Source organism: Daphnia pulicaria, chromosome 8 (genome assembly GCF_021234035.1).
Source record: "Daphnia pulicaria isolate SC F1-1A chromosome 8, SC_F0-13Bv2, whole genome shotgun sequence".
NCBI classification, from domain to species: Eukaryota; Metazoa; Arthropoda; class Branchiopoda; order Diplostraca; family Daphniidae; genus Daphnia; species Daphnia pulicaria.
In genome coordinates this window covers 10163906-10172654 of record NC_060920.1, presented here as the reverse complement: position 1 = coordinate 10172654, position 8749 = coordinate 10163906, and the positions used below count along the sequence as shown (strand labels likewise).

Sequence of the window (8749 nt, the reverse complement as noted above, 5' to 3'; positions counted from 1 at the left end):
GTGGTTAAACTCAAAATTTTGAAATATGTTTGCACTATTCATTTTTAAAAAATGAAAATCGTACCGAAATCACAATATCGGCGCCAAGTCCTTTATCAAGAACCAGGATAATATTAGAGTCATACGCTGCGTCATAGAACGAAGTGATGATCGGTTGTGGTCGACCCGATTCCGTTACATAAGAAATGAGAACTCCATTGTAGACATTGAGCATAACCAGTGTCAGAAGACACCAGGCTCCTACCACTAGTCGGATCGAAATTAACTTGTTCGTTATGACACCACCTATCAAATAAAAATAAAGGGGACTAATGCTAGTTAATTCCCATATGAATCAAATATTTTTTCGATATTTTTACCTTGATTCAAAAGTGTTCCGACTACGTACATGGGAATGTTTTTTATCACCTCAACTGAAGAAAGTATTGCAGTATTTTTTTTAATGGATCGATCCTTCGATTGAAACAATCGATTGAAACACGATAGGGTAGCAATAACGGACGATGTAGCAAAAATGAACGCCATCCAAACCTGATATCGTTACAGAATGCGCACAAGGGAACGGGATTTTAAGAAAAAAGGAAAAATATGTTCAGGGTTGACGCCGAAAATCGATAGACGATCCAAATTTTATTGTTATCAATAACGAACCCAGAACTGAAATGGCTTGACGACGGCGTCAACGTTATTTTGTGAAACCTCAGGCATTGGGATCATAAAGGCCATCGATGCGTACATCCAGGGGTGAACGAGTTCCAGAAGACGTAAACGTTGTGGGGTTTGTCGGATGACTGCAATAATGACGTCACATTCCTAAATTAAACGCGATAAGCAATGAACGGACTTAGAGAAGTGCAGCACATTTTTTTTTATTTTTTTTTTATTTTTTTAGATTTAATTAAATGTTTTATTACTTTCTTCTACAAATTGAATGTTTACGTCATTTACTTACTCCCCTAGTTGCGTAACTAATTATTCCGGGTAATTTTGGTCCTCCATCTTCAAGGGTAGTTACATTGACGTCCAGGATAGTGTAGCTAAAATATTGACAACTCAATATTTAAGTTTTAATCTTCAATTGTTTTACATACTCAAATTGGTATCGACGAGATAGCCATTCTAATATCAGAGATGAAACGCCGGACAATTTAATCACTTGGCCTGTCGAGTTTCTTTGGATCTTCAGTGATACCGGATACTTTCTCGCCAAATAAAATTTACATTTTTTTCTTTGCAAAAATGTATGTACGTAACATGTTTAAACTTTATTGAATTGCCTACCTCTGATACGAGAACCACAAGATGTTTTTTATTCAACTCTGACGACCATTTTGCCATTGCCGTGGCAGAGTTGGCGTTCGATGACGAAAATTGACAAAAAAAGCAGATGCAATAAGTTACCTGTAATTTCACCCAAAGTTTAGCCATCACTGAAACAGGCAAACGAATAACCGCTAGTGCCAATTTGCCGTCGACTGCGAACTGGGTTTTATAGCAAGCAAGCCGCAAGCAAGGTGGTTTATTGTAGCATTTATTTATCGTAGCAATCTGGATTGGGTTTGTCTTGTATCGTGTATCGGCAACTTTAAAATTCGTTTAACCGAATTGGTCTGTAAAATTGATGCATTTCGTGTACAGGTTACCTGTGCGATTGAACAGAATATTTTTTTTTACTGAACTGGTAGTGCCTGAGCATTTTGGAACTTACTGGAATAATTATTGAAGTATAAATACTGTGTGTTTGACAAGCGGTCCCCTAAACGTAACTGACAGACAAATTACTGTGGACAGAGAACGAAACTAAATAACTGACAAATGCAATTCACCAGAGTTGGATAGTTCGTTGGATAGCTCCGTGATAAATTTACTGGTATTGAACGACACATAGCTCCGGAATGGAGATGGAATTGCTGCTAATTAAATGACGGATTCTGATGACGCGAGATTTGTGAGGGCTGGTAGAAGAATCAAGTTATCAGCTTATGAAGAACCTTCTCAATATTTTGATGTCGTTGTGCTTAAATATAAATTTCAAAATATATAGCCCAGAATATTCACAGATGCAAAACGAAAGAGCGTAACCGGACATGAAATCAACAAAATTTATGCGGTAGCCATAGTGATAGAATTTTGTTGTTCTGCTCCTATAATAGTGATTCATTTATTATAATTGTCATATATGATTAAATAATTATGATGTGATCTTTGTTGTTGGGCGGGGATTCGAAAGCGCATGGCTTCCTTTGTTTCCTAAACCTTACCTACACACTTTTTTAAAGTTGCAAACTAAACCTCTGTTACTTTTCATCTTATCCACAGTACTCCAAAAGCAACTTTGCTAAATTTACATTAATCTTCAAGTGAGCTTTGATCTCTATACAGTTTAAAGTTTTCGAGGTAGACCCGATCGTCAAAATTGCGTCTTATGCAAGATTTGCGTTTGCGAGTGTCTCGCAAACTTGGTCTGAAGGACTGGATTGCTGTCGAAGTTTTGGTAACGAAATTCCAATTTAATACAACCAATTATTTTTGACGTATTTTGCAGGATATAAAATACATTTCCAGTGATCTCAACAAAACAAACAGTCTTCGTCCGACCTGAACAAGAATTAAAGCAACTAGCCCGATGTCGTTCAAGATTTCCATCGTGGCCCCAAGACTAACTCGTCGGCTTGGATTGAACCATTTACCAAACTTCTCTTCAAAAGAATGTCTGGTTTTTTGGTATTCATTTTGATATTGGTTGTTGTAGACCCATTCCCCAGATGTATTCCCATTCCCCAGCAACGTCAACCTGCAGAAGGAAAGGCCAGTTTGCATGTCCTTTACGCTCGAAGGTCACGGAGATCATTACGTAAAACGTCACAAATGGTGTAGACTGTAGAGGTTGGGTGAGATAGGTACGTGTTTCATAATTATCAAGCAGGTATAATAGCCGCAAGGCTCAGCCATTTGGTATTCATATTGATATTTGTTGTTGTAGACCCATCCCCAGCAACGCCAACCTTAAGAAGAAAAGGCCAGTTTGCATTTCCTTCACGCTTGAAGGTCACGGAGATCATTACGTTAAACGTATCATGCAGTGATGTAGAGGTTGGGTGAAAACGGGACGTGTTTCATCATTATCAAGCAGGTAAAATAGCTGCAAGCCATAACCATTTGGTATTCGTCATTTTGATATTGGTTTTTGTCGACCCAACCCCAGCAACTTCAAACTGTCATTTGGGGGTCTAATGGCTGTCAATAGGTGGCTGTGAATAAGTGGCTGTACGATGTCCACCAGGTAGTGCAAGTGTCTTCAGGGACGCTTAACGGCCATTGTGTTCCAAGACGCAGCAGGAAATGGGTTGTTGGTTGTGACGTTTCTCACGATGAAAATTAAAAGGTATTTATTGTTAATTTCCTATTGTTATTGAATGTAAAATGTTGATGTGCAAATTTACAGGTGATTTAGCATGTAGAAACCAATTTGCCAAATCATTCAACTCAGACTTGGAAGTGCCTGTACATTTCCGAAATGGCGTGCCTCGTGTGTCTCGCTACCCGTTCTTAGGCGTACGTCTCATCCCCTGCAACAGCAAAAAGTAATTATTTTAATCAAATGTCTTACAGAAGTACAGATTTAGATAACATGACTAGAGAGTAGACCAATTTTCTCCGCTACTATAGAAATTTTGAATCAGATATCAAAGTTATTCTGTTGGGATGCGTAGTTTTCTGTTACTCTTTGTATTCCTTTGTTATGATGAGTAGGCATTTGTACACAGTTGTGTTTCTCGAAAATAATTTTCTTTTCTTAAATAGGTATAACAAACACTTCTTCAACGCTGTTGGTTACCTTGTTGCAGCCACATGGTGAAAGGTTTGATGAAGACAGATTGAACCACTGTATGCAGCATGCAGTTGCAGTGTAATCCAGAAGTTTCTGTGCTGTTGTAGCTGTTCCATCTGGGTTCCTGACTTCAAAATTTTTGTGTTGTCGTTTTTATCCATGCCATGAAATTGCTCTGTGTTAACTGTGTGTTGACTTAAAAGTTTGATCTGTTGTCTTTCGAGTTTTCATTCAATCATGCAGTATACAACTGAGGCAACCTGATCAATATCAGGTTTGACACAGTCGAGAACTGCTAGATTAAACAAGCTTTCTGCGCCAAACAAATAATAACTTGCATCATGTTATTATCGCGGTAGAGAAAGCGACAGACCTCCCCCCCCCCCCCTGGGGGTCACAGGAAAAATAAAACTGTAAATATTTTAAAATAAATTTTGTATACAATAAAATATTCTAATAAAATCAAAAAAATGTTGTTGCAATAAATTATTCGGATAAAATTTTTCGCGAAAATTTTTTAAGAACTTCGTGTAAGAGGAATTTTTTAAAAATTTTTCAAAAACAAAAGTCTGGACTTAGCAGAAAATACTTTGCTTAGAGCAAAAATAATAGGCGGACTTTGCGTTAGAAAAATTAGTTGTTCTTTTGAATTTAATGATAAAAAGGAAAGTTTGAATATTATGGAAATGTAGAACATAGTTTGGATTTTTATTGTTGTATTTTACAAGATCAGTTATTTGTAAGTTTACATATGCACTTGTTCTTTATCAATCAATTTTGCATTCCAGCAATCTTTCAACACATACAGAGAAATACAGCGTGAGTAGTGGTGACATAATCGGGAGAATTGCAATAAATATGAACCTCAGTTTGGTAGTAGTTTGGAGCAGGGTAATACTTAAATTCCTCGAAGTAGTAAACTAGGCAGCGTACGTAGTTGTGTAATAGGCGGCTTCTTCGGTGTAGTACTTGGGGGCTGCCGTGTTGTAGCTAGGTGTAGCGTAGGTCGTGGTGTAGTAGACAGGAGCATCAGTGTAGTATTTTTGCTCAACGTAGCACGAAAGGGCAGCTTTTGGGTAGCAACTCGGGACTGCGTAATACTTGGCCGCCTCAGTTGTGGTTGTGTAGATCAGGGCAGAGAAGTACTTTGCCGCTTCGGTGGAGTAATCAGCGGGAGCCTCGGTGTAGCACCTGGAACAGAGTAGTACTTAGGAAAATAGGTGCAATAAGTAGCTGAGAACAGAGTAATACTTGGGAGCCTCGGTGTAGTAGGATGGGCAGCATACGTAATCATGTAGCACTCCATCGCCTAGATGGTGTAGTAACTCAGGGTAGAATCATACTTCAGGGCTTCAGTGTAGTGGCTCGGGGCAGCGTAAGTTGTGGTATAAAACTCCGGTGCCTTAGGGGTGTAGTACTTGAAGACCTCGGTGCAGGAACTGGTCGTTGCGTAAGTTGTGTAGGAAGAAACCGGCGTTGCGGTTTGGTTTCCGCCTTACCAAGGAGGCATCGCTACACCAGCGGTCGACCCACCAATCAACGAACAATAGACACAATAGGAGCACGACGCCATAGATGTCTAAACAGTAAATAAATTTAAACACTAATATTAAATATTAACAGGCATATTAACAAATAGAAAAGAAAAAAAAAAAAGAATTGATACACAACTCAATGAAAAAATAAAAATATTTACCCATAATAACGAATCGGTTACAAGATGAGGAATGCAGTTGGTGACATATAGGGCACTGTAGTTCGGGCACGACTTCTTTTTTTTTTACGACTCCTTTTACGCACAGCAATACTTCGGGACGTAGGTGTAGTAGCTCGGGGCAGCGTAGGTAGTAGTGTAGTACTTAAGCGCTTCAGTGTTATAGTAATGCGGCGCCTCGGTGTAGTAGGAAGGGGCAGCATACATAGACGTGTAGAATTCCGGTGCCTTAGTGATGCAATACGGTGTAGTAAACTAAGCAGCATACGTTGTTGTGTAATAGGCGGCTTTTTCGGTGTAGTACTTGGGGGCTGCGGTGTAGCGTAGGTCGTGGTGTAGTAGACTGGAGCACCAGTGTAGTATTTCTGTTCAACGTAGCACGAAAGAGTAGCTTCTGTGCAGTAAGTCTGAACTGCGTAATACTTGGCCGCATCAGTTATGGTTGTGTGAATCGGGGCAGAGTAGTACTTAACCGCTTCGGTGTAGTATTCGACCGTTTTGGTGGAGTAATCAGCGGGAACCTCGGTGTAGCAGCTGGGAACAGAATAGTATTTAGGAAAATCGGTGCAATAAGCAGCTGAGAATAGAGTAATACTTGGAAGCCTCGGTGTAGTAGGATGGGGCAGCATGCGTAGTCGTGCTCCGTCGCCTTGGTGGTGTAGTAACTCGGGGCAGAGTAATACTTCAGGACGTCAGTGTAGTGTCTCGGGGCAGCGTAAGTTGTGGTATACAACTCCGGTGCCTTAGTAGTGTAGTACTTGTAGACCTTGGTGCAGTAACTGGTCGTTGCGTAAGTTGCTTTTGGGTAGTAAGGCGGTGGCGTTGCGGTTTGGTATCCGCCATACCCAGGAGACATCGGTACACCAGTGGTCGACCCAGCCATCAACGATACAACACCCAACAGCATACGACGCCTTATTAACTAGACAGTAAACAAATTCATACATAAATATTAAATACATTCATACATCAAGAAAAAAGTAGGATTGATACCAATCTCAATGTAAAAAAAAAACTGAATATTTACTCATGGATGGGAACTGGCAATACGGTGAAGAAGGCAGATGGTGACAGACAGGGCACAGCAGTTGTTGCCGTGTCGGAGATTCTCACTCGACTGATGTCTCTGGCCTTTTCTCTCTCCTTTTTATACGATTTTTTTTATCACCCTCACCTCTTAAGCCTTGCAGCTATTGTACCTGCTTGAAAATGATGAAACACGTACCTTTCTCACCCAACCTCTCCGCCGTTGCATGATTCGTTTTATGTAATGATCTCCGTGACCTTCAAGCGTGAAGAAAATGCAAACTGGCCTTTTCTTCTTAAGGTTGGCGTTGCGGGGGATGGGTCTACAACAACAAATATCAAAATGAATACCAAATGGCTGAGCCTTGCGGCTATTATACCTGTTTGATAATTATGAAACACGTACCTATCTCACCCAACCTTTACACCACCGCATTGACAGTTTTACACGTAATGTTCACCGTGACCTTCAAGCGTGAAGGGCCGGCACGTCTGCAGCTTGAACTCTAAAATGGTAATTGAAAAATGATAAATAAACACTGCATCAGTTTGAACATGTTGAAAATATACCTAAATTTCATTTTAAACATTCTAAAGTAACGTACGAGTGTACGACTCTTTAGCACACATACGTAGACTAAAATGTAAGCAATATACTAACCTACTTGATTTATCTTAAAAGTACATTATACAAACAACTCAGATTTCCTGTTCTCATCACATTTTTATCTTGCAATATAGTAGAGACCCTCTCAAAGAAGCATCTTCAGCATCTTCATGACACGGCAGCAATCACGTGGAGAAAGGCATAAGATCTTCGGCATGCTTTCACAAAATAAATTGAAGTAGATTAAAAAATGGATCTTTCGAAAAGTCAAACTCTAACGATTCACTTACATGCCTTAGAATTGTTCAGTTTCGATTAAGCTCGGTCGAATGGCGTAGAAATACCTCACCACTTTTCAAAATCAAACCGTGGCTAAATTTGCAACGTAAAACTCGACTGAAAAAAAAAGAAGTACAAACACAGAAGCAAACGTAACATCCGACATTGGGCAGTGCGACATTTGTGGTAGAGCGAAAGTTTACATGGAAATGTCTAGTAAACGTTGACTTACCTAAACTGATCATTCCGATTGCAAATGGCAAAGAATCTGATTGCGAAGTCGGTAACCTGACATCAAAACGCGACACTAACACCAGGACTTGTGCGACAAGTAAGAAGTAACATTTGCGGCGTCTCTCTGCTTTTGTCCTTCTTTGATTTGGTGGTATCGAGCCGTTATTTTCTTCTTTCTCAACTTTAACGATCGTTTGAAATTCCTCTTTAGCAACTACTTCGTCGAGTTCTACATAGCATGATAGCAGTCGCTGCTGCCTAAATATAATGAATTATTAGCCTTTTCTAATGAATGGTCTCCCATTATACTTAATCTATAGCTTTCTCCATTAGAAATTGATCAACACATAATTACTTTTTTGTGAATTGTTTCTGGTTTCTGTGTGGGATGCTTAAATTGGTCAGAATAACCAACACATTCAAGGATAATAATAGCAGAACCACAAACTGAATGCAACGGCGTCTTGTTCACACCTTTCACCAACTGGCTGCAGCTCATACTCAGCAGAGGCTGTTAAGTTAATAAAAAAAATTATTGATTACCAAAACAGCACTATTATATTAGTACTACTACAATGCACGGATTCGTAAAAATTCCTAAGTTGGTCAAACCATCAAACAAAGCGACAATTCACGGTACTACTTATTACAAAGGCACCTATTGGGTTGTTTTCAATACAAACTCGTTTAATATGACACATGCTGTGGAACGTTTAGATGTAGAACAGAGGACAATTAACATGAAAGTCGCGACTCGCGAGTAACCAAGAAAGGCAAGAAGAATTTAATTTTCTCCATTCATCAGACGAAAGTTGTTCCGAAAATAATGGCATTTCGTTTACTAATGCAAGTGCATAACTCACATAAAATAATTAAAATAATTTACAGCATTATTGTAGGAATTTTGATAAACATAATTACTTTTGATGTTAAGTGTTTCTGCCTGGTAACAACTATGATGCTGCAGGATAATACCAGAAACCATTACTAATGCAATTGGTTTCAATTGCATTAGTTTACTTTGGTGTGCACATCTGTGACCTGTGTGACCAGCCGG

General features: G+C 39.3%; 4 long non-coding RNA genes across 4 annotated transcripts; 2 read left to right on the top strand and 2 right to left on the bottom strand.

Moving 5' to 3' along the window:
* Positions 1-3234: 3234 nt before the first annotated feature.
* LOC124311552 lies at positions 3235-4067 on the top strand. Its single transcript, XR_006909835.1, has 3 exons — positions 3235-3385; positions 3446-3584; positions 3805-4067. It is a non-coding gene; the product is annotated as an uncharacterized LOC124311552 (long non-coding RNA).
* Positions 4068-4609: 542 nt separating this feature from the next.
* Positions 4610-5784, bottom strand: LOC124311590. Its single transcript, XR_006909947.1, has 3 exons — positions 5529-5784; positions 5084-5411; positions 4610-5023 (listed from the first exon to the last, which is right to left on the bottom strand). It is a non-coding gene; the product is annotated as an uncharacterized LOC124311590 (long non-coding RNA).
* LOC124311580 lies at positions 4781-6135 on the top strand. The gene is made up of 2 exons (XR_006909930.1): positions 4781-4837; positions 5874-6135. It is a non-coding gene; the product is annotated as an uncharacterized LOC124311580 (long non-coding RNA).
* Positions 5828-6792, bottom strand: LOC124311577. Its single transcript, XR_006909920.1, has 4 exons — positions 6772-6792; positions 6574-6689; positions 6142-6468; positions 5828-6080 (listed from the first exon to the last, which is right to left on the bottom strand). It is a non-coding gene; the product is annotated as an uncharacterized LOC124311577 (long non-coding RNA).
* Between the last annotated feature and the right edge of the window lie 1957 nt (positions 6793-8749).